Genomic DNA, 6,426 nt, shown 5'->3' with positions numbered 1-6,426 from the left:
CTTGAACGAGGTTTCTCAGCCTCGCACAAATGTCATTTTAACTAAACACTCTAGCCGTAGGGGGCTGTCTTGTCCTTTGCGGGATGTTTGGGAGGATCCGTGGCCTCCACCCACTACATCCAATAGCTCCCAGCACCACCCCAATGTCTCCTGACATTGCCAAGTGCCCCGGGGAGGGACAGGGGTGCAAAATCACCCTCTGCTGAGAACCATCTGGGGCCCTGTCCTAAGTTCTCTCCATGACATCCGCATTCCCAAAACTAATGCTCCACGCTCCATCACACATTGATGACAGTCCCCAAGCAGAAGGGATTTATCCTGTGTGGGAGTTTGCAGGAGATAAAAGAGCCTGATCATCACGTTGACTAACGCGCTGGTCCTGGGATCACCTTCCTCTGTCCTGACTCCAAGAGAACAGCCAGGGGTTGTTCAGCAACCGATGTCCAGGTGAGGTTTCGTTAGCCGAAGGGCTGCCAGTCTTCTGTGGGTCATTTTATTCAGGTCCATTCCAAATAACCTTAGGACACAGAGCGGGACACATTATTCCAGGCCACTGCTGTGGCATTCGAACCTATCACGCCTCCTGCCTTATTACGATAATTTCATTATCTGGTACTTCGTTGGAAACCAGATCTCATCGGGAACCAGGCTGGACTCTAAGCTATACACCAGCGTATGTCCCTGAGCTGTGCCGGCTCATTCAGTCTGGGGGATGCTGAGGAGCCAAGAGGTGGAACGATTTGCAGAAACCCATCACAAAACTGCCAAGTGACAGAATTAGAACTTGAGGCCTGCTTAAGTAATTCCAGATTCTCTCTAAGATACAACGGCCTCATCTGACAGATTAGGAAGTCGGTCCCCAGTGAATTACCCAAAGTCACCCAGCTAGCGAGGACAATCCACGCTAATTGCACACATTAGCGCACGAAGGAAATGTTTCCAAATTTTCTGGCTTATTAGTCCATCTGAACCATGGATCTCGATTACTGACCCTCACTCCCACCCCCAAGCCCCACACCCCTGCCTCCTTCAGAACTAGAAACCTGTCTCTCACCAGAGGACTCGAAGTTTGCAGCCGGGATGACTCAGCCCCTTGCAGAGCAGCCTGACCCCTGCGTTCCCCAGGGCGTTGTGGGTCAGATAGAGCTCCGTCAGGGTCTGGCTGACCCCGAGGGCGGAAGAAAGATCCTCACAGGCTTTGGTTGTGAGACCACAGCTATCCAGCCTGTGGAAGACCAGGAGTGGTTAAAGAAACATAAGGAGCTATTTTGGAAAGTCTCTTGAGAGGGATTCAGGGTGATGTTTTCAGGGGACCAATTTAAGAGAAAGCAGAGTAGAACCCAGCTGGTCCTGGTTAAGGCCAACGTGGTGATGGAAAACATTTAAGAGAGGCATTTAAGGACGCTTGTTAATTCACAGCTCCATCTCTCTAGGATGCCCACTGATTTTGCAGTCAAGTACCCACTTCCCTTCCTGGTAATTCTACCCCAGGAGCCAGTTTCTCATTGAAACCTCAGTCTCTGTCCATCTGGGGTTCACACTGTCCTTAAGCTCAGGATCCAGGCCTGAGTTGGTTGGTTTCCATGTCTCCAGTTACCATGAATGGTTTCAGGTGGACAGAGGACCCACCCAAAACGGGTGAATCAGAACCTTACTTGCTTCCTGGAGCTTTTCTTTCAGAACTTAGACCTGGTAAGAAGTCCTCCTTAGAGCTGCAGGTGTTTTGCCATCAAGCAGGATCAAGGCTAAACTTATTCAACAGAGGAATCAATACAGCAAAAAGTACGGAAGATAATAGAGATCACGAGTCCAAACACCTAGGGGCGCCTGGGTGGCTCAGGCGGTGGAGGGCTGCCTTTGGCTCAGGTCATGATCCCAGGGTCCTGGGATCGAGCCCCACGTCGGACTTCTTCCTCAGCGGGGAGCCTGCTTCTCCCTCTGCCTGCCACTCCACCTGCTTGTGCTCTCCCTTTCTATATCAAATAAATAAATAAAATCTTAAAAAAAAAAAAGTGTCCAAACACTTAGATCAAGCCATGCCTGAAGCAAGATCAGTGACACGTCAATAAGCCCTCCTTTTTCTCCCCCCAGGAGCCAGTATGAATTGGGCTGCCACCTGCCCGAACAGTGTGCCATCTGATTCTCTCTGATTTCCGATCTGCCTCCCATTGTGTTTCTTCCCTGCATTCTCTGCTGTTACAATAAGGACAGGTAGTAGTATAAGCTGAAGGCCAAGTCTGTGCTGAGCGCCTTGCTAAGGGCTTTGTTTGCTTCGTCATTTATTCCTCACAGCAACCATCGGAAAGCAGTACCATCACAGCTGGGATGCTAAGTGGAAATATATATTTTTTTAAATTTATTTATTTATTTATTTTGTTTTTAAAAGTTTTTTTTTTATTCTTATGTTAATCCCCATACATTACATCATTAGTTCTAGATGAAGTGTTCTATGATTCATTGTTTGTGCATAACACCCAGTGCTCCATGCAGAATGTGCCCTGCTCAATACCCACCACCAGGCCAACCCATCCTCCCACCCCCCTCCCCTAAGTGGAAATATTTTAATCTTAGTTTGGCTGAGGTTGTGAGACAAGAGACGCCAGCTTCCAAAAGTAGGTACAGGACAACAGCTCTGGACTTGCAGAGGAAGAGAAAAAACCAGCGTGGTGCAGAAGGGTCAGGAGAGGAAGGTTAGGGTGAGACCCGTGGTGGGGGAGGGGGCTATGCAAGGAGGTTGACCCAGATTCCATGTCAGGAGACTGGGCAGTTGGGGCACTTCCTGTGGGGGGGGGGTCCCGTAAGAACATGCATGTGATCCCAAAGACAGAGGTGGCCTTTGGATACCTGCCAGATGGGGGGTAGATACTGACACCCCGGGACCCTAGCAGCACCAATAAGGGGAAAGTGCTGTCCCTGAGCCCCCGTCTCGATGCCCACCTACCCAGGGCCCCAGATAATCGAGAGACTCAGAAACGACCACAGTAGAAACAGACAGTCATTCGGGGTGGGGGCCAGGCAGGTTCCAGGGAGAAAGAAGAGGGAGGAAGGGACAATTCACATTTGGCTGGAATTCACACTGCAGCAGTCTGATCTTTTATTCTATAAAGGTCACTGAAGAGCCAGGCATCTGCGCAAGTAAATGTCAACAGAAAGGGGAATTTTACAGAAAATGTTTACAGGCAATGGGCGAAGGGAAAGTGAGGCATTTTGCATTTGCACCCCACAGAGAACGAATTCCTCTGTGAGCTGTTTGCAGCTTTTCTGTCCACCTCTCGGGGCTCCCGGTGTCTTCCAGGGCCGTGGAGGGATGGCCCTTCCATGAAGAGAACACAAGGACAAGGACGCCCCCCACCACCAGGACCCCACCCGTCCCGGCGCCCGGGGCTCACCACAGTTTCTGGAGCCTGCAGGTGGGGTGTCGCAGCCCCTCGCACAGAGGCCACATGCCCGCGTCCCCCAGGTCATTGAAGCTCAGGTCCAGTTCCCGAAGGTGGCGGTTGACCCGGAGCACCGAGCAGACGCCCTCACAGGCGGCCGAGCTGAGCCTGCAAATGCCCAACCTGGAAGACAGGACGCCCAGAGCCCAGCGCACTCGGCCCGCAGACGTCCCCGGGGAGGGCTCTCGTGCCGGGCGCCCCCAGACAGAAGAAGGGAGAAGCAAGGGGCAGGCGGGTGGGCAGGCAGAAGGGAGAGAGAAACAAGAAAGAGAGAGGGGAGCGGGAAGGAAGGAACACAGGAATATTTGGTATGGGTTGGGCATCAGATGGGTGCCAGGGTATGAGCGTCCGGCAGCTACTGTAACAAGTACCCCCGCTGGTGACTCACATGGTAGAAACTGACTGTCTCACGGCGCTGGGAGCCTGGTTCCCCCCGCGGCCCTGAGAACCTGCTCCAGGCTCTGCCCCGGGAGGTCTTTGGCGTTCCCTGCCCTGTAGAAGCATCACCCCGATCTCTGCCCCCATGTTCGCACTGCAGCCTCCCATGTGTGCCCTGTGTCCGAATTTCCCCTCTTCCCTCTTTGTGCGGACACCTTATTCGGGGCTGGCCCGCTCCAGCAGGCCCTCACCTGAACTAATTTTTTTTTTAAGATTTTATTTATTTATTTGACAGAGAGAGCACAAGCAGGGGGAGCAGCAGAGGGAGAGGGAGAAGCAGGATCCCCGCGGAGCAGGGAGCCCGATGCGGGGCTCGATCCCTGGACCCCGGGATCATGACCTGAGCCGAAGGCAGACGCTTAATGACTGAGCCACCCAGGCGCCCCTATATTATTTTTTTTTAAGTTTTTATTTATTTATTTGAGAGAGACAGAGAGAGAGCACAAGTAGGGGGAGAGGCAGAGGGAGAGGGAGAAGCAGACTCCCCTGCTAAGCAGAGAGCCTGACATGGGGCTCGATCCCAGGACCCCGGGATCATGACCTGAGCTGAAGGCAGACGCCCAACCGACTGAGCCACCCAGGCGCCCCACCTGAACTAATTTTATCTGCAACAGCCCCGTAATGGGCTGGGTTGTGCCCCTCCCAATTTCGATAATGGAGCCCTAGCCGACACCTGATCTCCCAGCTTCCAGCCTCCAGAACCGCATTTCCACTGGAGGCCACCCTCTGAGGGCCTGGAGGCTGAGACTTCAACACAGGGATTTTCTGAACACATGGACCGGTAACAACAAGTGATTTACATAGGTCTCCCTGTCTTGTCTTTATTTTAAGTAATCCCCACACCCAACGTGGGGCTCAAACTCGCGACCCCAAAATCAAGAGCCAGATGCTCTTCTGACTGAGCCAGCCAGGCTCCCTAACAGCAAGTGATTTGTAAGCATTACTTCCTTCGCTCCTGGCGACAGCCGCTGGGTGGAAAATGGTGTCATGCCTGTTGTTACGACACCTGTGAGCTCCTAGGCCCCGACAGACAGACGCCATGCACTGCTCAAGGTCACAGACCTGGGGCGCCCTCAGCCACGGTCGGAAGACTGTGCAGGGGCTTCAGAGAGCCAGAAGTGCTATATTTCATAGTATAGTATTTTTTTCCTAGTTTTCAGACATTTCTGCCTGACATAGAGCTCCCATGCGGTGAAACCCTGAACTCTCCTTTCCTTCGAGGGTGACGCGCAGGATCTGTGTAAATGTAAACGTCTGGCTGGCCTGATGTGTCTGGACAAGAGAAGGAGCCTGGCCTCAGTCAGTAAGAGCCACGCTGGGGTAACTGGACCGATGTGTTCTAAAAAGAATTTTTTTTTAATGCATCCTAAAATTTAATGGCAGAAGGGCGCCTGGGTGGCTCAGATGGTTAAGCATCTGCCTTCGCCTTAGGTCATGATCTCCCGGTCCTGGGATTCAGCCGGAGGCCCCACCACCACCCCCACATCACGTTGGGCTTCCTGCTTAGCCAGGAGTTGGCTTCTCTCTCTCCCTCTGCCCCCCCCCCCACTGCTCGTTCTCTCTCTCTCTCTCTAATAAATAAATAAAATCTTTTTCTTAAATAAATAAAATAAAATTTAATGGCAGAATAAATATCTATGAATAACTGAAAATCTGCAAAAACAAAAAGCAAAAGACAGACTCTTCCTAACAGTGGCATGTAACAAATTACAGAAATTACAACGGCAGGAAATTAGATTAGGAGCACAGACACGTGGAGAGCATGGACTGAGGGAGAGGGCGCCCGGTTGGCTTAGGCGGAAGAGCAAGGGACTCTTGATATCAGGATCTTGAGTTCGAGCCCCGTGTTAGATGTAGAGATTACTTAAATAAATAAACCTAAAAAAAAAAAAAACTGCAATATGGGAAGATAGTTTGCAAGAGGGCTGGCGTCACAAATCAGCAAGGAAAGCATGGGTCCTTTATTAAATGGCATCGCAAAAATTAGAAAAAGAAAATTGAACCGTGCCTAACCAAACCTGTAAACACAAAGAAGAGACTGAATACACCTGCAATGGTGTACTAGCAGAGAATTCCTTTTTTTTTTTTTTAAGTTTTACTTATTTATTTTAGTAATCGACACCCAACGTGGGGCTTGAACTCACAACCTCGAGATCAAGAGTCAGCCTGCTTCACCAACTGAGCCAGCCAGGTGCCTGGCAAAGGATTTCTTAGACCTGTCACAAGAATATAAATCACAGAGTGAAATAAGTCAAACAGAGAAAGACATGTATCATATGATCTCACTGATATGAGGAATTCTTAATTGCAGGAAACAAACTGAGGGTTGCTGGAGTGGGGGGTGGGGTGGGAGGGATGGGGTGAATGGGTGATAGACACTGGGGAGGGTATGTGCTCTGGTAAGCGCTGTGAATTGTGCAAGACTGCTGAATCTCAGATCTGTACCTCTGAAACAAATAATGCAATATATGTTAAGAGAAAAAAAAAAAAGGTAGCAGGAGGGGAAGAATGAAGGGGGGGAAATCGGAGGGGTAGACGAATCATGAGAGAC

General features: G+C 50.8%; 1 long non-coding RNA gene across 1 annotated transcript; it reads right to left on the bottom strand.

The window, feature by feature from the left end:
- Positions 1-6: 6 nt before the first annotated feature.
- On the bottom strand, positions 7-6,351 carry LOC145718207 (uncharacterized). The gene is made up of 3 exons (XR_014141653.1): positions 3,390-6,351; positions 1,055-1,225; positions 7-517 (listed from the first exon to the last, which is right to left on the bottom strand). It is a non-coding gene; the product is annotated as an uncharacterized LOC145718207 (long non-coding RNA).
- Positions 6,352-6,426: the final 75 nt, after the last annotated feature.

The sequence above is a fragment of the Leptonychotes weddellii genome, unplaced genomic scaffold, assembly GCF_054177405.1.
Source record: "Leptonychotes weddellii isolate Sample4059 unplaced genomic scaffold, ASM5417740v2 HiC_scaffold_12104, whole genome shotgun sequence".
NCBI lineage: Eukaryota > Metazoa > Chordata > Mammalia > Carnivora > Phocidae > Leptonychotes > Leptonychotes weddellii.
The sequence above is the reverse complement of the archived record's forward strand: the minus strand, read 5'-3'. Positions and strand labels throughout refer to the sequence as shown.